Source organism: Canis lupus, chromosome 34 (genome assembly GCF_011100685.1).
Source record: "Canis lupus familiaris isolate Mischka breed German Shepherd chromosome 34, alternate assembly UU_Cfam_GSD_1.0, whole genome shotgun sequence".
Taxonomy (NCBI): Eukaryota; Metazoa; Chordata; class Mammalia; order Carnivora; family Canidae; genus Canis; species Canis lupus.
Window position 1 is genome coordinate 20444578 of NC_049255.1, and position 22712 is coordinate 20467289.

Consider the following 22712-nt stretch of genomic DNA (forward strand, 5'->3'; position numbering starts at 1 on the left):
AGCAGTTATTTTACTATGTGATCCGATACAAACCACATTACTGATCTGGGTGCCCATCTCCTTGTCTGCACCCACAGAAGGGTGAGCTCCAAAGCCCTTACTAACCCCTACATTTTATGACTTGACTCTCTTCTCAAAATGTCTACAGCTTCCTCATCTGCACATTTGCAATTCATGTGATGTTCTTGTTGAGATTCTTTGGTATATTCTGACAACACTCATTCTTCATTTGGAAGTTCAGGCTTATTTCCTTTCAGTTCTGTCATGAGAGAACTGCCGTTCTCTGTGATAACTACTTGTTACTTCAGTAAACCTTATAGTGGAACTATAAAAAACAGTGCTAACCTGGCCGGATCTGGGTTTATTCAGAGTCCAGGTATTTTATTCTCTGCCTTCTCCATTCTCAGTTCCTAATTCTGTCAACTTTTCCTTAAGTATTTGGTATGAATTTTTCTCATACTTTCCTTTGTTCTCATTGGGAATGTCTAAAGAACTGATAACAGCATAGGAAGCAGCTGACGAAGTGGCTACTATACACACTCTGCTCATGAAAATCAGTTGCTAGAGGATGACTCTGGTCTGGCTCTTTAGCTGTAGCCTCTTTATCTGTATTCTAGAACCTAATGGGAACTCAGTTGACCTGGGTAAGGAGAGCTAGATGGAGAGGAGAAATATTTTGGACATTAGGAAAAGTCTATACTCTATAACATCCACTTTAACTACCACCTCCTTTCTGTCCTTTCTGAGACTACCCTCTTGTAAATTCCTAACTTCTCTCTACAGGAAAAATTATGCTTTTCACCCACTGCCCCCCTTTCCTGGCACTACTTCTTTCATGCTCCCTACGTTCCACCGGATTCTGTGTGCTATAGCTCAGGCTATTCCTCAAAACCAGTAGATAACTTACCCAAGAACATACAGCCACTAAAATATTGAACTGAGGTTTAAATTCCAATTCATATAACCCCAAAGCCAGTGATTTAATCTTCATGGTTAAACTGAACATCCAATAGAATTTTATTCTAAATTTTTCCATGAAAGAGTTCTCAACTTCTCTATTAAAATGTTTTTATTTGTTTATTTATGTGTATGTGTCTCCCAGTCCTTTGGGACATTCTAATATGGCTTGTCCTTTAAAATCACCTGGGGGGGATCCCTGGGTGGCTCAGCGGTTTAGCGTCTGCCTTTGGCCCAGGGCGCGATCCTGGAGTCCCGGGATCGAGTCCCACATCAGGCTTCCGGCGTGGGCCTGCTTCTCCCTCCTCCTGTGTCTCTCCCTCTCTTTCTCTCTCTATGTCTATCATAAATAAATAAATCTTATAAATAAATAAATAAATAAATAAATAAAATCACCTGGGAATCTTTTTAAGACTTCTGAAGCCCAAGACTTATCCCAAAAGAATTAAATCAGACTCTCACCTCTGAGGGGATAGAATACAGCTTCTTAAGCTCCCCAAGAAAGTCAATGTACAGATAAGTTTATACTACTGGTATACCTGGATAGAACTCAGCCCTGAATCATAATTATTATGATTATAAAATATAAGATACTTGAGAGCAGAAATCTTATTTTATTCAAACTTATGGCTCCCATAGGACCAAGAAAAAAAAAAAGTAATAGCTCAGTGAATACTATTAAATAGTCACATTTGTCCAATTTAGGTTCTATCAATTTAAACAAACATGGACAGATCAAATGACAGGATTAGAAATCTCTGATGTTTTGGGGTGTTTCCTGAGGTGAAAAAGGCCAAGGAGTTGTGACTGCTTAGGGTAAAATTAGAGGACGTTGTTAAGGTCCTTAACAATTTTCTCCAATCACAAGAAAAGTAGGAGATTGATGTGTCTTTGTTTTTAATCTCCGCTAAAGAAATGGGTCTCAGCTGCCGCAGAAGTTGAGTTGGTAAGACCTGAAGAGTCAACTCTCAATGATCCAGAATGGAAAATTCTAGAATGGTACCAAAGAAGTTCATAGACTTGTATTCTCAAGAGGGGTTTAAGTCAGGATGAGACCACATATTGCTTTCAAGTTGTAAACTGGAGAGTCTGGATGAAACTTCTACCATGAACTACAAAGAGAATGTTATTTTTTCAAGCTGGCAATGTGGTAAATTCCTGATTCTTTCTGGGGATTACAAAACAATCCATTGTATGGGGCCCAGGCTATAAATTCAGGGTTGCAGATTGCTCAGAAGACAGTTCAAGAAAGCAAAAGGCAGATTGTCCAATCTGGCTGCTCTGTGTGCCAGGAGTTATTAATTACGTCTGTTCTAATAACAAGAGCTGGGAAGCAGCAAACTCAAAACATGCGGGGAAAACAAAACAAAATAAGATGGTAGTTTGCCTTAATGAGAGGAAGTGAGAGGCAGCAGCTATGGCAGCAGGCTTGGTAAACTGGGTACAAGCCTTGCCAGCAACAGATTTTTAGCTGCAACTGGACATGATCACTATAGTAGCTACAGAGGTCATGGAATCCCAATGGATTCTCTGACATCTGCCCAGTGACCGATGAGGTCACCTTTTCTGTGCTTTTCTGGGACGGGTGAGGGATGATGGGAAAAGTCATTGAGAGAGACAAATCAAGATCTGCTGTTCTGTGCATCATAAGTCATCAGAGTTGGAAAGGACATTACAAATCAGATAAATAGTCTAACCCTACCCATTTCTACACATGAAGAAACTGAGTTTCAGAGAAGTTAAGTGACATAATCAAGGTCACCCAACAATGGCAGACCAGGACCAGACTTTTCTCCGTTCAGTTTCTTGCTGGTTAATGGTAGGCTCCCTTTCCTCCTACTTAAGAAATTGACTTTCCTTAGACTTCTATCAGCTCCTTGAATAGCTAGCAGTCTCAATAGCACATTTGCCTGAGTGTTTTAGCCACCATCATAGGTGTGGTCCTGGGTCCGCTCTGCTCAGTCCTTAGAACACTTCTCATGATCTAAATCTCAGAAATTCAGGCTCAGGGATGCTTTGACATTTCTACCAAATATTTTATGGTAGTTTCGCTTGGTAGGACAGTCACCATTTCACCAATGAAGTGTGCATAGGGTTGGTTGTACCAAAGGTCATCAGATTTTCCTGAGGGTGTCATCACCTGACCTACCCACCAGCATGCTGCCTGAGAGCTCTCTAAGATGTGGACCTGAGAGGCCTATGCTCCTCTCTGACCCACTGGATTCTGGGCATAATGAGAGCAGGAACTTGGCCTTACTCATCTTCTGGAAGATACTCAGTACGTTTTAATAAATGAATCAATCCAACATTTCAAGGGAAAACTTTACAAACTAGAACTCAGAGGAAAGCAATGAGGACTGTGAAATTTTGAATAAGATAAGGGATAGCTTAAAAAACATAATATCGAACTTGGAGAAGAAAATACACACTGGAGAATTCATTGCCATCTTCAAATAGTCAACAGGCTACCTTGGAGTAGACAAAGAATAAGACGAGCTACCTGAGTGGAGAATGACTTCAGATGAACATAAGCAGCAGCAGCTTTAGGAAAGGTAGTCAGCATCCCATGTCTAGTGAGGACCATCTCTTGATAAAAAATTTAAGGAAGGGGAGAATCCATAAGGGAGGGAGCTTGGTCCATGACTTTTAAGTCTAGGAAACCATGAACAACTTGAAATAGAGAATATCTGGTGACACTTTCATTAGAGGAACATTGAAGGCAAGGGGTATGTCTCTGTTGTAAACTGAACTAGAGACCATGGTAGAAAAAAAATTGAGTTCAAGGGCAAGACAAGTGCGCTTGGCCCTCCTAAGATCCCTCGTTTTCTAATAATAACAATACTGGTTTTTGAGTGCTTCTATTCGCCAAGAGCTGTATTACACTGTTAGCCTGACTAATGATAATTCTGATACAGCAACAATCAAGAAGCCCCATTTCATACAACTTCAACTTGAAAAAATAAAGGAAATTGATTTTTAAAAACATGCTGGCAAGGTTTCTGTGAAACTGGCACACTCAGTGCGAGAAACACAAATTGAATACAAATTGAAACAAATCCTTTCGGAGAGCCATTTGGCAATTCTTCTCAAGAACCATAAACTCATCTAATAATCCCACTCTGAGGGATTTACCCTGAGGAAAATAACTCTGAAAAAGGAAAAAAAAAAAAAACTTGTGTGCTCAAAGCCCTTTAAAATATCAAAGCTGGAAAGAATCCAAAGTCCCAACAATTTAGGAATGGTTAAATAATTTATGGTATGTTAACTCCATGAAAAATTATGTAGCCATTAAAATGATAAATGGGAAGACTTTGTGGCAACATGAAAGGCATATAACAAATAACGTTCAAAGATAAGAGTGGAACGCAAAATTGTACATGTGCTCTGATTATAACTCTGTAAAAATACTTATGAGTAGAAATTGAAAGGGACAACAGAGAAATATAAAAACTATTGTGTTTTATGAGACTTTGGATATAATCACTGTATACTTAAAAAAATGAAAACAGAGAGGACTTCTTGCTCTAGCTCGAGAAATCTGAGACTCACAGCATGTTAGTTAGAAAGCATCTCATGGGTCCTTGGCTAACACTCTCATTTTACAACTAGGGAAATTGAAGCCCTGAGAAAGAAGCCTTCTGTCCCACAACTTTAGGGGCAGAGCTGGAACTAGAACATGGACGTGCAAAGTAGAGGATCCCTGGAAGTTATATTTCAGAGACTGATAATTTGTGGAAACACATGGAGTGACAAGGGCAAGAGGAAAAAAATAGGGTCACCTGTCATAAAAGTTCTCAGATGTGGGTAGTAAATTCAGTCAGTTGAGCACTTCCTCTGTCTACTGAAGACCAGCTACTTACCATTTGTTAAGTACATAATGGATCTGGAAAGGGAGGATGTTTTTCTGCCTTTAAAGGCCATCTCCTCTCCATCCTCATTACCACTTCCAAGGGTCAAGGTCTCATCAATCATTCTGTAAACTTTGTAGGCACCTGTTATGTCCCAGGACCTGTTCTGAACCTGGAGATACTATGACTCAGAGAAAAAGTGGCTGAGAAAAAGACTCAGAGAAAGACTTTTGATAGCGCTCTCATTTTAGAGTTGGAGACAGTCAATTCACATGCAAACAAATAAATGATTTAATACCTTAATGAGTACTATTTAAAAAATAACAACAGGAATTTGTGATGAAGAGTAACCGGGTGGGGGAAGAGTCCTAAGCAAGGGGTTGACATGATCTGATTTATAGATTTGAACATTCACTGGCTGTCCTGTTCTTCTGGGACAATTGCAACAGACCCTCAGTGATCGTCTCCATCTCTTCTTACTGTGGCCAAAGAGGTCTGAAAAAGATGTAAATTTGATCTGACATTGCTCCATCTGAAAACTTTCAAAAGCTCCTTGTCATCCAGTGCTCCGCACAGCTATTGAGGTCTCTACGACAGGCTTCTGAAGTCATGTTTAGCCAGTTCATTGCACATGTCCTGCACCCCACCCCATGCAGCCTCCTCCCGAGTCCTGCGGGACGCTCACTGGCCTCTTGGCATGTTGCCCACTCTCCTGAGACTGGGCATTTACACAGGCTGCTCTCTCTCTTTGACCCCTCTTCTCCCTCTTTGTTTGTAGAACTCTTCCCCTTCCTCTAATGTTTGTTTGAATGTCTCCTCTTCTTAAAAGTCTCCCCACACTCTTCCTGGCAGAGGTCAGCCACAGCCTTGCATGTGCTCATAGCATGCTCTGTTCACACTTGCATTTTAACACCTCACACTGAATCATAATTATTCGTGTATGTATGTATGGTGAGTAAGGACCATGTCTTAGTTATGTTTTTATATCCAGAGCCAAGCACAGGCTGGGCACCTAAGTGTAAGTGGATATCTAGCAGATGAGTTGGTTGATAGATCATTGGATGGAAGGATGAATGAATAGACTCTATTCCCCTCATTTTAAAAGCAAGGCAACTCTGATCTGGTTCATCATCTGCGAAATGAAGATGATGATTTTTAAGGTTACCTCCAGCTCTGATGTTCCAGGTTCCGAGAGTCCATAAATCATGACTGGTTATTGCCAATGGAATCAGAGAGCCTTCTTGGCGTGGCTGCTTGAGAAAACTCGAAGGGCTCCCAGGTTCATGATTAAGGATCAAAAAGCCTGTGGAGCCCTGCTGCACTGGGATAAATAAAAACTGGGCACGAGCTGGGTGTCCTCCTGTCCCAGTTGGCAACACTCACCATTACCCCAACATACCTGCTGAGGGAAGAAGCCTCAAGCAAAACAAGTTTCGAGCCGGCTCGGCAACAGCATAGCTATACATTCCTGTAAATTTCCAGTGCCATGCAAGGGCCTGGACAGGCCAGTCTGTGCCGCTATGTTACATAGCTCCAGTGGCTACCTTTGCTTACTGCATAATCTGTGGGTGTGGTTTTTAGGATAGACTTGTGTAGATTTAGGTCAGAGGTGAGGACCGAAATAATCCCAAACTCAGCTTTCGATGGAGGAGAAAAGAAGGAGTATACACTGTTCTCTCTCTGTCAGGCTAGAAAGAGTGACTGGAGATTCAGTTCAAGCCACAGGACCCGTCTTGATGCCAGCCACATGTCCGGCCTTATGTGAGGTGCCACAAGGAATGTAAAGAGGGATGAAACGGGTCCTGTACGCATGGAGTCTATGCTCCAGTGAGGGAGATCAATAATCCAGTCAAGGTGGCACAGGTAAGTTCTTTGCAGAGCAGAGAGCAAAGAAAGCCCTTGTGGACACAGGTTGGATGAAGGAAGGAGGCAATATCTCACAAAGGAGGAAGGGTATTCAACAGACAGAAATGGCCTTCACTGCATCGGTCAGGAAAAGTGCTTGAACACAGGTATGGGGCAGTCTGAGGGCAGGACCGTGGAGGAAGGTGGGCAGTGTGTTTGGCTACAGCAGAAGGTGTAGAAGAAAAAAGAAGGGGGATTTTTCACCATGCTGGGGAGGGGGTGGGACAGAAACAGTCAGCCAGGTCTTGAAGAAAAGCCTCATTATTTATTCAAACATGTTTACCCAGTGCCTCTCTTTGCCACACCCTGTTTCCACCTTTGAGTGCACCTCCGAGGCTTAGAATGCATCCTCTGGGCTAAGGGGGTGTCACTGGAGAATCCTGAGAGGCGACGAGGTAGACAGATGAAGAGCTTTGCTCTGACTGCTTCCCTTTCTTACTTACATGACCTCTGGCAGAAGTGGATTGGTAGTGACGTCACTCCAGCCTCACGGCAAGTTGACACATGGCCTCACATGATCCCTTGATGGGAGCTATTGTAATCAATTATCTATTTGTAATCAGCACAGAGCTTTCATAGGAAATATCAGGCTAGCCTGTACACACACGAGCACCCAGGCACAGAGAGAGATCACTCAGAGAAGCCTCTGGAGCCAACGGGATGTCATCTAGACGTCCGCGTATCAAAGGCACCTTTCTGGCAACAGTAATAGCAGGGGTTGGGGCCCTCGGAGCCAGCCCAGGCCCAGTCTCACGTGAGATTTCCCCTTCACTCCGGGCGGCAACAGAAACCCCGGCCCTCTGTCTTTTGTTCTGTGCAAACAGTGGATTTCCAGGCCCGTGATCCAAGGTAGGATGAGGGCACTCAGCGTGATGAAAGGAAAAGGGACAAGTCAGAATTTGAAACTGCAGAAAAGAAAACACTTCTAAACCAACAGAGCAGCTCATTGGAAAGAGACCGAGTCCTGCCTTTCAAAAATGCAATCGGCATTAAAATCGTTGATTTCCTTCTTCCCCTTCCTACACTGGGAGGAGTTTACCGTAAATTAATTTGGAAGTTAAGTGAGTACAAACGTACCTGTGAAAGCACCTGTGAAAGCACCGAGAGCAGAGAGGGGAGTGAATCCAGCTTAGAGCACAGGCAACGCAAAGGAAGATGCTAGGAATTGAAACCCATCTGGTGCCTTTTTATGAATTGACTCTTGCAGATGTGGGGAGTTGCAGGGCTCTTTGCTGTTTTTGAAAAGTTTTTATTTTGACTGGATCCTGGGGACTCCATTCGTCCTGTGAACTGTCTCAGAGCCGGAGCCTGGGCTTTCATACAGAAGGGGACTTTCAAACGGTCTTTGATGACCTTCAAGCAGTATTGATAATTGTGAGTTCCCAGAGTCTCTGCACAAAGGGCATGTTTCTTCTCCATCTCTATTCCCCACTGTGCGGAAAGTGCGTAATGCAGGAGTCAAACTGGTAAAAATCGCTCCAGCCTGAGCCCCAGTAGATGAGTGCTCTCCCATCAACTCTAACCCTTAGCATCCACGAGACTGTGGCAGACTCACACTCCCCCTCTGGGCCTTCGTTTTCTTTTATAAGAATCAAGGGAACTAGGCTTGTTATTTCTGTGGTCTGGAAAGAATTGAACCATGAATTGAATTTGTTCAGATGCTAAACTTGACCAATTAAATGAATCAGAATTCTTTTTTTCCCCTGATGTCCTTGAGGGGGAAAAATGCCAAAACAATAACTTACCATACGCCAGGTACAATGCTCATACGTTTGTTAATTATTTCACTTGCCAACAAACATATATCAAAGATGGAGTGATTCAACTAAACCACAGCCACTCCAGTGGCCTGGTTGGGAGTGACTATGGATGCAGCCCAATTTTCCACACCTTATGCATTTCCACCCAGGATCCCAGAAAAGGAGGTTACAATCTTAACGATGGTATTGGATGCTAATAGATCCTAAAGTATCTTACGAATTATCAAAAAAGAAAAAAAAGCTTAAACCATACCAACGTATGATGTTAGTGTTCAGCAAAGTGTGTTGTAATTTACTTATTTGGGAACTATGTATCAGTAAATGTTATAAATGGTAACCAGATGAACCAGAATTTTCCATTGCCCAGAATACCCCAGTCCCTAGCCATCTTAGGTAAACAGGAATTTACTATGGCATTAAAATAATAATAGCCTCCAAGGACTAGATTCTGGTAGTCTCAGGCTTGCCAACTGTCCAGCAATGTGTCAACTGCAGAGAACACTGTCCACTCCAGCTGGGCATTACCGGTACCCAATCAGACTCCATTTCAGAAATCATGGGCGGTGTTTCCATGGAGCTCTGCCCGAAAAGAGGTGATCTAAATCTTGCATGAGAGATGTACATCAACAGGGAGCTTTGCCTAGAACACTGTGACCTAAAAAATCATATTAAGGAACTCAGAATGCAGAGTCAGTCTCAGAGACACCAAGTGACCTTGTGCAAGGCACCTTGCAGATTGCCTTGCCTACTTGACTCCCCTAATGAATGGTGACTGCCTCTCTGAGTACCTGGGCCAGGGACACGCCCCAGCCAGGGGCAAATATTCTCATTTTCACTGCCCTATTTTTTTTAAAGGCAACCTGCTCCTTCTATTAATCATCTTGCTGTTTGTTTGTTCTGGGAGGCAAGCACTGATTCAGAGGAAAATATCGCCTAGTGGTTAGACTGGAACAGTATCTTTGCTGCGTTTCCTTTTGGAGCTCCTGCACATTTTATTTTTTGATATCTCTTGAATAAAGATGCCCATGATACATGTAAGAGGTCAGGGCCAGGAAGTTTGGGTTCTTCCCCTGCTCCCCCATTCCATGGCTCTTTCTCCCTTTACTACTCCCTTTTACTCGCACTGTGTAATACAGTGCATTTCCCTTTTTATCTAAGCTGCTGGGAAGCTCAAAGTCATGCTATACGCCTCATTAAAATTATTCTGCTTTTGAGTTTTCTTCCCCTTCACTGTCCTCTCCTCTCTTGATCATGTCTTTACCCTTTGTCCATGCTTTGCTGAAACTATCATCTCTATATCTAATAAGTTACTTTAAATACTTTTGGAAGTGGCATGAGAATAAATCGATCATGTGGACTGCATGTTTCATTAAATGCCTTGCAGATGGGAAAATTTGGAAGATTATTGGTGATCCTATGATGAAGTCTGAAATTTCACTTCTAACAAAAATTAATCATTAATATTTAAAAGCTTAATGTGCTCATAGCTATGAGCCTTTGCCTAGCCCTCACCATCTCTAAGGTGAGTGCCTTCACACATGTGCTCTCATTTTGTGATTAGTGTTCACGTTTTACAAGTGAGAAAACTGAGGTTTAGAGAGCTTCAGTGGCCCACCAGAGGTCCAGAGTTCATAAACGCAGATCTTTTGACCCTAAGCCAGGTCTTCTGCTGCTGCACCCCCAGCATCCTCTTGTTTCTTGACTTCTCACGTGAGCCAGCGTTCTTCTCATTGTCCTCAAACAAACGGCGTTTTTTTAAATGTGTCGATCTGATTGGAGCAAAAAGTCATCTTAGCGGTTATTTCTCTTGCTGTGATGAGCTGCAGAAAGTCTGGAAACTGCTGATTTAAGGTGTAAAGGATCAAGTTTGAAATGGTCATTTCTACAAGATTTGAGCCCCTTTTAATCATCCCAAGTTCCTTGCCTCAGTTTGACCACCACATCACCTGCAGCTGTATTTGAGGTATAAAGAGACAACAGGGAAAGTATGAACTCTAATATACCTTTCTTTTTAAATAATTTATTGAAATTGCCTCTTCTTGGCATCTCCCCGTACTTGACGGGCACACAGAAAGAATACCAAATCCACAGATTGTTGGGATGGTCAGGAAGAACAGCTCATTGCTTCTTAGAGCTTGCTGGAGTGAAAGCACACGATACCCTTTACACGCAGCCTCACGGTCATGTTGTTCCCCCAAGTGGGTCAGTCAGCCAACCTGCTTTAATGTGACTGTGAAAATAAGGAAAGCGCTGCATTTGTGTTTTGCTTTTCTCCCATTTCAGACCGCCCACCTACCCTCAACACTGCAACTGTACCAAAAAGCTTCAGGGATAGTTTATCCAGAAGGTCTGTTGCCTGTAGAAACTACCGGAAGGCCAAGCCTTCTAAAAGAGCTGTGCATCCAACAACCTTCCCTCTGATTTCCTTCTCCAGGTTTGGCCAGACTCAATTCTGGTTCCCCATTAGGCCTTAAATTCTACCCACAGTCTGGGGGCTAGAGAGGCTAATCTCAAAGGGCTAGAAATGAGTCAGTTTCCACGCTCAGCTTCAGGTGTGCGGCTTCCTGAAGCACAGACGAGGAAGCTCTAAATTTCAGAGTGATTGTTTTTTCTTTGCATACCATATCCGGAACTGAAACCACCAATTCATTTCACTTAAGCCCTCATATACTACACTCAGATCATCAATAACATTCCAAATATAAGATGCCAAGACTTCATCAACCGAGTCATTCTGTCTCTTCTGCTCTCTCTTCTTTTGGTGATGATCTTATTAGCCTTTTCATTTTCTTCTTTTTTTTTTTTTTTTAGTCCTGACAACACAGGATTTGGAGGCCTTTGTTTTCTTCACAGGTGTTTGTGAGAATTAGCAGCCAAATATCTAAAACTCTGCTAAGAGTTTGGCCTTACTCATAACTTTCTGCTTTCCCTGGCCAGTCAACTTGGCTGCCTATGAGTGTAAAGTCATTGATTCCACGTCCCATTCTAGGGGGCAAGTGACTTTGCCAAGAGCTTCCACACATGAGTCACCACATTAACCCGTGAAAGTAGATAAAAGATGAGACCTATGGAGATAGTGATGCAGGCCATCTTCATGAAACAGGTGAGCAAAGGAAAAATCCATTCATCCTCCTGATGACCAGCCAAAGCATCAACACTTTAGGAGAAGGAAGGGCCTCCACCGTTTATATAGTGCCTGACAATTTATAAACCACTTTCACATCCTTTCTCTCTCTTGATTCTCACCAGAACTTGTGAAATCAGCCAGACAAGCATTATCCTCCCCAATTTAGAGAGGAGCATGCCCAGTGTTAATAAAAGTGGAATAATGGACCCAAACAGTGACAGTGGGGAGGACAGAAATCCCCAATACAAAGTTAGGTCCAAGTCCAGTGTTCCTGTAAGTCACATCTACCCTTATGTATAATATAATATTACATCAAAATCCATGACTTCATGCTACACAGTCATTCTTAAACTTCAGGTCTTTTGTAGGTCAGGGTCAATGGCTGTTGGTCATTACTTTTATATAACTCCCTGGGCCTCGGCTTTCGTTATTTAAAAAATAGAGGGATGACATTAAATGCTGAGTTTCTTTCAGTTCTAACAGTCTGTTGGTCCCTGCATCAGTGACTGCCAAATCCATGGGATGACCCAAAGATGTTATCCAGAGTACTTGTTACAGAGCATTGGTCCCCAGGATGATAGTAGCATTAGATTAAAATGGTTGCCATGGCCAAAAAAGTTAGAAAAAAAAGCAAGATTATTCAAAATGAAACAGTTGCTTTGCTCCAGCCATCCTCGGAGTTTTTGCATGCAAATCTTCAGGGGAAGGGGGCTATGGATATGCAACAGTCCTCTAAGTTGGCCATAGAACATGGATCTTATGCAATTAGTATTCCATGGAGTGTTTTAAGAGTGGACACTCTCCAAGGATCCCATTGGTCTCTCAAAGCACCAGCACAAATATTATGAAAAATTTTACAGCCACCTCAACATCACCGCCCTCCACTGTGATCCACACCAGTACTGCACTTGTTAAGCTGCGGAAGGTAGGCCTCCAAGCCCAGTACTACCTACCATTCATTGGACAACCCAGCTGCACAATCTGGATCACATCACTTTAGCCATAGAAGCCTTTGTACTGAAAAACAGAAACAAAAACAAAAGCAAAAACCCCCAATTCTTCTGAAAGCAAGGACTTCCACATGTTGCCTGAATATAGAACTAGCAGCAGTTCCTTTTATTGCCTTGGAAAGTTGTTGCCCTTTCATTTCCCTGAGAGCAGGATCCCATTATTGTCCTATGATGGGAAAGAAAGGTGAGGCCGCTCAAGGATTTTCCATTCTGCCCTGCCCATCGTCTTTCTGCCTCCTACGACTCCCCCAGAATCTTTGCTCCATGGGAAAAGGAATTCTAGACTCTTGGAGAGACTTTTCAGGTGTGGCTGACCACAAGAGGTCCTATCTGGTCTGCAGCCCCTCTCAGCTTGACTCTTCTCCTTCAGCATCCCCCTCAATAGCCTCTGTTGAACAGGGGCTGGAGTGAGGAGCTTTCTTTCTCAGAGGCAACCTGACTCCAAGCTTGAATAGTTCAGATTGCTCGAAAGTTCGGAGCCACACTCTGTCTCGTGGGAACTTCTTCCTGTGGTTGACTCCAAACATGTCTTATCCTGCTTCTACAAGCATGAAATATGTCTTGCCAACCTTACAGGTGACTCTACTTGTCTTAAATCCAGATCTAAAAAGTTCCAAGAGCAGCATGTACTTCCATTCTTTTTTTTTTTTTAAAGATTTTATTTATTTATTCATGATAGTCACACAGAGAGAGACAGAGAGGCAGAGACACAGGCAGAGGGAGAAGCAGGCTCCATGCACCGGGAGCCCGACGTGGGATTCGATCCCGGGTCTCCAGGATCGCGCCCTGGGCCAAAGGCAGGCGCCAAACCTCTGCGCCACCCAGAGATCCCCGTGTACTTCCATTCTTGAGCCCAATTTATCTTGTGGATTAACCTTCAACCACCTCTCCCAGTCCCCCATGCTCTAGAGGGAAAGCCTTTGTGGTGCCAAAGAAATTATTTACCTATTTGACTGGGGATCTTGTGCTCAGAGTTTAGACTTCCTGTCCCAGGTTTAGGTCAGCAAATGCCACCTTCAAGTTTAGTTTAGTGCTTCTGCTTTTGATCTCAGCCACACTTGTGCTCGTTTGAGAATTGTTAGCTGTAGGATAGACTGAGACAAATTATCTTCAGTTCTAGAATGACATGAAGCTTCCTAGTACTGAGATATGCAAAAAAAATAAAAATAAAAACAAAACTTCAGGCTGAAAGAAGACATAAAGGCACACAGACAATTAAAATGGCCTTGGGACTTCTGTTTTATTTGCAAGAAGAAAATAATTCTTCGTGTTCCTTTGACTGGGCTAGATGTTCTGTAGTCTTTATCAACCATCTAGTTAGTGCTTTAAGATTTTATGTGAATATTTCACATTCATTATCTTATTTATCCCCATAACAATCATTTCAGGTCAGATACTATTGCATCATGTCATTACACTTCGTGAGAGTTACTGGTGTTTCTGAGGCTGTGGTTAAGCGCGAGCCTTTTAATCTTTTGTTCTATTGCTAGAATCCTGGACTGCTGCAATTCAGAAGTCCTGGGTTCTAACCCCTGTATGACCTTACACAAGTCACTTTCTCTCTGACCCTCAGCTTCTCCAGTTGTAATATGGACGTGTGGGCAGGGTGTACTAGGTGAGCTCCAAGAACCCCAGTCCTGCTCGGCCTCTTGCCTGTGCTTATCCTTGTTGACAGTGTGAACAAAGAGAGACTAAAACCACAGCTGGATCCACGAAGGCAAACCTTTGCCCACGATTTGCCACACTCACGGTAAGTGAGAAATAGTGTCTCATTGTTTTCAAATCTAAAAAGATAACATGCCCACAATCATTAATTACAACAGGCACAGTAATGATTATGTTTTAATGTAGAAATCCTGCTTGACTGAAGTAAGAAAATTTCTGAGAGAAAGTTCAAGTTTTGAAACTGCTAATGCCTTCCTGTGATGGTATGTGGGACGCGGTGGGGGTGGGGAGCAGTGAGCCAGACAGTTCGTCTTAGGGATAACCTCTTTGGTTTATGTAAAATATATGAGTCAAAGCAAATTTATTCTTGTAGGCTGCTATGCCTGAAAGAGAATGAAGCCTCGCTCAAAAGAGACTGAGCCTTTCATACAATTAATCAGCCACATCTCTGTGCCGTATGTTGCAATGTCTACTTTCCAGAGGAAAGATTATTCTCAAACCACATAAATGATGATGCTTTTGGAAAAAAAAAGAAAAGAAAAGAAAACCCACCTCTCTTAAATGATATGAACTTGCCTATTGTTTTTATTTCCCACCCACAGTCTTGATGCCTATAATCTCTAAAATCATTTCAGTTTCCAAAAATCATTTGAAACACTCCTACACTCGGGGCTTTTGATAAACAGTCCAGCTTCTAAAAAACAGGTGTGTGTGTGTGTGTGTGTGTGTGTGTGTGTGTGTGTGTGTGTGTCTGAGATTGAGAGCCAAAGAAAGAAGAGCAGTGGAGGACGGGGAGAGGAAGCAAGGGCACACTTGGAAAACCGGGCTGCTTGGACGCCAGTGAACACCCAAGTAGCCTTTACTATAGCAACAAAAGTGTTCTGTGAGCTTGGGTCTTCCCTCCACTGATCTCTCGTTAAAGACCGCAAGAAATTTTTGGGTCATTTTACTCCAATGTTAAGAACAAAAATAATGACTCGTGTTTTTGAGTGCTAACAATGTCCCAGGAACCTTTCTGAGGGCTTTAACACATATGAACAAACTCATGTAGTACCCACAACAAGTCTATGAAATTGATACAATTATTATCCCATTCTACAGATGAAGAAAAAAAAAAAAAAACACCAGGATCACAGAGCAGTGAGCTCCCCAGTCTTTGGCTCATTAACATTGAAATAAAGTCCCACTGACCACCATGAAGACTGAAGGTGTCCCTTCCTCTGGGAAGTACTTTCAGTAAGATGGACTCTTATTCTCCTTTCAGCAACCAGAGCTTTCTCATGGCATTGAAGCCACTACCTTAAACTATAGTAATCCGTGCGCACGCCAGATCATCTCTGTAAGACTCCAGGCTCCTTATGATCAGAGTGATAGTAAAATCATCCCTGTTTTCCCACAGCCATAACAAAGTACCTTGCACTGGAGAGACACTTAGGAAAGATCAGTTGAGTAAGTGAAGGAAGAGGCCCAAGTTTTAGATCTGAGTTCTCATAGCCATGTTAGAAAAATCATTACAGCCAGGTCTCTAGGATCAAAGCCAGCTGAGTCTTGAGACAACTACCTGTGACTTTAAAATAAAACATTCTATTGGTTTCTAGCCCTCTCGAGTTCTTTCTTTCTGAATTCATCCTCACCTCTTGGATGGTTATGGCATGTGATCTGTCCATCTGGCCTGGCAAGTGGATTTCAAAAAAAATATTATAATGAGAGAGAAAGCTTAAGTCATGTCAAGTTTTGAGTTTTGTTGTACTCTCATTGCTGATCCTGAAGTTAACTTCAAACATGTTAAATGGATATGGCTCATCTTAGTTTTCAAGGAGTCCCTCATTCTTTCAGAAACAGAGCAGAACCCTCTGAGAACATAGGCCAAAACTTACTTCCAAAGCAAAGCAAGACCATATAGAAAAACTGAGATGTAGCAGGATGGCTCTGGTAAAGGTACGATCTTATAAGAAGTTTGTGAAAATAATCACCCAAAAGTTGCCTACTGTAACCCTCTCATTTGGCAGATGGGAATAATGTGGCTCAAAGAGAAAAAAAAAAGAGTTATTAAAGTTGACAGATCAATTTAGTAAAAGCAGAGGGGATAGACTCAGGATAGGTGATTCCTAAATGAAGCAACTGTCCCTATTCTATTTTGCCTGCCTAGGTTACAAGTAAGCAATTCTTAAAATAAAGTCTACCAGTTACATTTGGGGTAAAAGTTTGATCTGGGTTTGAGAAAGTCCATAGGCTCAGGCAAAACCAATTTTAAAGGATTGGATGATGGAGAGGGGGGGTCTCCATTTTTGATCACATACTAAACATTCATACCTACCAAGCCATGGCATGAAAAATTAGTTGGTTGGCATCAAAAGTGCATGAGTCACTGTTCTCACCAGCAATAAATCCAATTCTGGCACAGAGTGGATGAAATGCAAAATGACAGCTGAGATCGGAGCATGTTGGCCTCCCTCCACCCAGGGTTCTTTAGTCCGTGTCTATGCTGGAAGAAAATGTTTCATTGTCCTCACAATGCTAGTCAAGAATTTTGAAGTAGTTATGACCTCTTAATGTTGCTGGTGGCTAAAAAGCCAATAAAAATAGACAATGCCAGAGCAGGTGGCATTGACAAAAGGTGAAGTCCCAGCTTTGATCCTGACCCTTTACATGAACCTGGACATGCCATGTGTCTCTGTGAGCTGCATTTTCCCCATCTGAAAATTTAAGAGGTGGGCCATGAGATTTGTGGGGTCCCCTCCATTTCTAGGATTCAATGTGAGTCTAATTTATATATATATATATATATATGTCTTCTTTCTCTAGTGTGGTTCTGTCCTGGGTGAACGGCAGCTGAGAAACTTGTCATTTCAGCTTCCAGTAAAGGACATTTAGAGGCTAGGAAGGCAAGCCAATCTAAGAATCAAAAGAATGGGCTTAGTCTAGGCTCTACACCTAGGTGATCTTGAGCAGTATCAATTCCCTTTCTGCATCTCCAGTTCTTTTGAAAAGTTCAAGTAATGATACCTACCTCACAGAGCTGTCTTGTGAGTTAAATGAGATTATGGACGTCAAAGTGCTTGTAACCTGGAAAGCATATGGAGCTGTGTGGGTGAGGACAAAGATGAAGATGTTGATGAGGAGTTAAGAATACTTTTTGATTTTCCACAAAGATACAAAGATACTACAGGTTTAGATTTCAGGGTCAACAGATAAGGGTAAGGAAGGAAATATTCTCTCTGCGTGTCTGTGCTCTGCTCACCCTAAGAATTACACATTTCCTTCCTTCCTTTCTTCCCTGCCTCCTTCCTTCCTTCCTTTCCTCCTTCCTACCATCCCTTCACATCTCCCCAGGCCAATAGAAATCATCACCTGTCTTATCTCGTAGGCCTCCATCCTCCCCCCGCCCCTCCCTTCCCACTGCAGACCCAGCTGGAGTGTCAAATCAAAACCTCTGTACAGGTATTTCACCCTCACTTCTTTAGTCCTCTAAATCATCTAAAAGAAAACAGCAGAGGCACTCCCTGCACCCACGCCTTTCCCTTTGTTTTGAGGGCCAACAGAGCCTGGCCTCCTCACGGCAGTTAGAGCTCCTGTTCCGTCTCCAAGTCCTCTTGCCACCAGCGTTCTGGGTGCTCAGCAGGCTACCTGGCATCTTGCAGGTGGTAAAGCATGATGGTATCTGATAGGAATGACACACAGATTTTCACATGGATCCAGCCTCTTCCGGCACTGCAAAGGACATTAGGAATTCCCTGGTTCAACCCCTCATTGTTTACAGATGCACAAACTGAGCCCTAGAGAAGAGAAGCAACTTCCATTCAGGAGTAGTGCTATAAGGGTCTTAGAAGTACATCTAAGCCAAACTCCTCTTTGGCCAGATGAGGGAACTGAGGCCCAGTGATGTTAACTAACTTGCCCCTGAGTTAAAGAGCTAGTACTAAAACACATAACCTCTGATTAAAAGTTCATATTTCATTTCATGATACCACATGTAAGGTACATACTGCAGAAACCGGGCACATGAAATCCAGGTTCCAAGGATATGAACACAAAACAATAGGTTATTGCCTTTATGTAAATTGAGGGAAATCAAATTATAGCCATATTTTGGAATTCTCATTTTACTCTGCAAGAGCTGCATCATATATTCCCGTGTGGAGGATGTGATGAAGATAATAATTAAACCTGTGGTAAGGTTTAGGATATATGGGTTATAGGCATAAAACAACCTCTGGACTTATTTTCACTCCAACCCCAAAGCCCAAAAGAGTTTAATGAAAGTCAATTTCCTGTCATCAGGAAGCAGCTTACCTGCAATGGCCCAAAGCAGGGCCCTACTGGAAAGCTAAATCTGGAAACAGCAAAGTCCATGTGTGTGTTGGGCCCTAAGCCTATTACTTACTGCAGCATTGTCCGACTTTGGGGCCAGGCCAGCGGTGTGCTGGTAAATGCTTAACGAGCGGCTCTACAGGGGGAGGGCTATGGTGAGGGGAAGCCCGCGTTTGTTGTGCTTTCCAATATTCTCTGTATAAATATTCCCATAGTGGCCACATTCACACTAGTCGTGCCACCTGACCAAATGCAGAGTTCGATAGAGATGCACAGCAGCACACCACGATGGGATATTTCTAACATACAGATACAAGAAATACTGATGACCTCAAGAGCATATACAATAGAATGTCGTAAAATAAGTAGGAAGTGGTGAATTTTGAGTATTTATTACCATTGCTTTTACTAAAATTCATTTGTATGTTTACATGATTTAATATTTAGTAACAGCCGTCCTTTCAACCAGTTCACAAAATTCCTATAATTAATTTGTTTTTTTTTTAAAGATTTTATGTATTTATTTGAGAGAGAGGGCAAGTGCACACACGGAGGGGAGGGGCAAAGGGAGAGGGAGAGAGAATAAATCTCAAGCAGACTCCTCATTGAGCATGGAGCCTGATGTAGGGCTAGATCCCAGGAACCTGAGATCTTAACCTGAGTTGAAGTCAGACACTTAATCAACTGAGCCACCCAGGTGCCCCACAAAAGTTCCTGTTAATTTAGCAATCAGCTCTTATAAGCTGGAAAAAGGCAGCTCCCAGCAGAACTCTGACCCCTACAGATCTGAGTTTGAACTCTGGCCTATTTTTCTGCCAACTATGTAATGTTGGCTGAGGTTTTGAATTTCTTTGAGCTTTTGTTGTTGTTTTTTTTTCAACTCTGGAAGATGACATAGTAACAGTAACATCATGGGTTCACTACTGATGCTTAAATGAGATAATGCTTAGCAGAGTGGCTACACACAATAAATGCTCACCAAACCACTATTAGTGCTTCCCAAAGCCAGATTCTCTCACTTAATAAACATTTTACAGGAATGTATTTTACAGGTGCTTTCTATTGTATGTCGTCTCCAGTAATAAGTATTACACCTAAGGCTGGTAAAGGGTGCCTCAAACATTATTCTTGCCCCACCCTCTATGAGTTCATGGTCTAGTAGAATAGGATATAAGACATGAACAGCCTGGATGGCTCAGTCAGTTAAGCATCTGCCTTCTGCTCAGGTCCTGATCCTGAAGTCCTGGGATCGAGCCCCACATCAGGCTCCCTACTCAGCAGGGAGTCCTGTTCTCCCTTTCCCTCTGCTGCATGCTGGTTCTCTCTCTCTCTCTCTCTCTCCCATAAATAAATAAATAAATAAATAAATAAATAAATAAATATTTAAAACCTATTTAAAAAAGACATGAACACCAAGTAGGCATAGTCCAGAGCAAGTTATAATCAGTTCGTGAAAAAGCAAAGAGCTTGGGAAAGGCAGGAAAGGAAGAGAAGGGGGATTCATGGCCTTTACGTGTGAGCCATAGATTTCAGAATAGACTTGGCCATGTTTTTCCCAGACAGGTCTGGGAAAGGGTGTCCCAAGAAGAGAGAGTAAAGGGAGCAAAGGCATAAATAAAGGAACATGGAGGCATACACCTGTAAGATATATTGGAACAAAAAGTATAAAAATGGTGTTGAGGGGATTTTTGGAAAGGCAGGCACCTTCCAGGTCATGTTAGCCTTGAATGCTGAGGAATTTAGTTTATGTTCACTCGGGTAATGGTGGGCCTGGCGAAATGTCTTCCTCTGGTGAGTGACACACATCAGATCTTTTGATTATCTATCACATTATTTTAAGTGTTTGTTCACTGAATGCATTTTTATGGCCTCCGTTCTTTCCTTCAGCAGGAATAGTTAGGAGTTAACTAGATAGTGCAATATATTTTTAAACTAAGTCAATTTGCCCTGTGGAAAAAATTCCCGTGCTCAGGGATAGAAGGTGGCATTATAATTCCCAGTTGAAAACAAAGTCATTATTTAAAGCCTTTGATAAATATTAGGAGGGCTCAAGCCAGTGGCAGTATTTCATGAGTTTTGAATTGTCTACTGCATCCCTCTTGCATTATGCTTCGCACACAAAAAAGTCATATGACCTACATCTTTATCTGCTCCAGTCTTAAGCTTCTATATATAGGCTTCGGTTATGAATGTTTTTTCCTATGAAAAGGTCAGACCTTGCACATGTACCACCAATGCAAAGCCCTGCTTATTAAAAAGCAGGCAAGCGAGTTTGTAAAAGTCATTGAAATATTATTGATGTGGGGGAAAAGCTTGGCAGTGTGCTGAAAAAGAAATGGTCTGCAAACAGTCTCAGAGAGAAGATGGGGAAGCCTCTTTCTTGTGATTACAGAAGCACTTTCCTTCTGCCTGGCGAGACCTGTAGCTGTCTGCGGCACACTTTTACAGAAACAGGCTGGGACACTCCCGCCCCCGGCTCTCTCGTGCATGCGGGTGCACACACTCGCCTGTGTCAGAGAGACAGCAGGCTCTGTTAACTCCTCCACCACACCTCAAACCCCCATGGAACATCTGGAGGTGGAGCTGAGGAAGGCACCTCGGCTAGATAGATGCAAACCCAATTTGGGGTTTCCGGTCGGTCGTCCACAGAGTGTGGCAGCCACCTTCGGCCAGCATTGCAGCACCAGAGAGAACGTGGGGAGAGTTGAACTCTTACTTTTAAGGCAAAAGTTCACAGGTTCAAATGCCCCTCTAATGTCAGCTGTTCCCCTAGGGCTGACCTTCGAGTTTGAAGTTCTGAAAAGAGCAAGCCGCCTCAGGAAAGAGGCCTGTCAATTTAATTTGGATGCTCTCTCCCTGAGATCAAGCTCTTCTGCAGCTTGAATACGTAACCATTATGTGAACCAGACATGATACTCCCTTGCTTTAAGGGATAAGAACCTGACGTTCAGAGAGGTTAAGTGACTTGCTCAAGTTCACTCAACAAGTCGGTCTCCTGTTGATTCAACATGTGGTCAAGGAGTCAGTGCGGGGATGGGCAGTGTTGTCACATAAAGCAGTAGATGCCTTTGTGCCTATTCCCAATGGGTTAATATCTATCTGCTAAGATAATCCTCACAGGGGACCTTACAAAATAGGGATCACCGGGTTATAGTGAGTGAAGTAGTAAGTTGATGGTCAGAAGAACCTTGTTATGGTTTTAGATCAGATGTTATCAGATACTTATTCATTCACTCATTCATTTATTCATTCCATAAATATTTGTTGAGAGCATGCCAGGCCTCATTCTACACACTAAGGGTACAGTGTGTGAAAAAACCAGATGCGGTCCTGATCCCCTGGAGCTTAGACTGGGGAAGGGTCTTCTATGTATACACTGCAGATTCTTTACACATTTTTTTGCTCACTCTTTTTATCTGCTCTCCAGCAAGTGAGCCCCTCAGAAGCAGGAGACTTGTCTAACCCACTTGAGAATCTCACTGCCTGGTACCCAGTGGCACTGGTGGTGGTAGGGATGATCTATGAGGTTTCCCCGCTCATTCCTGGATCCCACTCCTTCAGACCCCCCACAAAGTTCCCTTGTTGACAACTAGGACAGGTTTGAGGCTGTGGGGGTTACCAACATGGTGATATGAGATAAAGAAATGCTTAAATTTGAATAAAACAGTGTGAGCACTTGTGGTTAAATAATCAGAAAAGCAAAGGAAAGGAAAGGAAAAGAGAAAAATAAAATAAAACAAAACAAAGATTCATTCTTGCAGTTGGAGCTGTCCAAAGATAACAGCCTGCTTCATGGAGTAAAGATTCCCCATCACTGGAGGGGTCCATCAGAGGACTCCACTCCAACAAGGAAGTGAAGACAGTCAATCATGGGATGGGAACACATCAGTCCTGACTGGGACCAGCTCTCCATTATTCACCATTTTGAGTATCAATGATGTCCTAAATCCCTGAAATTTCATCCCCTTTTCCCAAAGAGGTCCAACTTGAAAAATTAACTTTGATCTAACTTTATCTTTACTAGTCCACAGACTATGGTAATCGTGCCTGGTCCAAGAAAAATGGCTTTATTCTGTTTTATTAGCTTAACTCTCTTAAAATTCCACTTTTGATGCACCACTCACCTGCT

At 42.6% G+C, this 22712-nt stretch overlaps 2 long non-coding RNA genes across 3 annotated transcripts; one reads left to right on the forward strand and one right to left on the reverse strand.

Moving 5' to 3' along the window:
- Positions 1-5072: 5072 nt before the first annotated feature.
- On the reverse strand, positions 5073-6322 carry LOC119867442. Of its 2 annotated transcripts, none has more exons than XR_005383550.1 (2): positions 6205-6322; positions 5073-5300 (listed from the first exon to the last, which is right to left on the reverse strand). It is a non-coding gene; the product is annotated as an uncharacterized LOC119867442 (long non-coding RNA). The 2 variants fall into 2 exon arrangements; XR_005383549.1 differs by lacking the exon at positions 6205-6322 and adding an exon at positions 5971-6197.
- Positions 6323-6427: 105 nt separating this feature from the next.
- Positions 6428-14960, forward strand: LOC111093958. The gene is made up of 4 exons (XR_005383880.1): positions 6428-6668; positions 14181-14357; positions 14459-14535; positions 14646-14960. It is a non-coding gene; the product is annotated as an uncharacterized LOC111093958 (long non-coding RNA).
- Positions 14961-22712: the final 7752 nt, after the last annotated feature.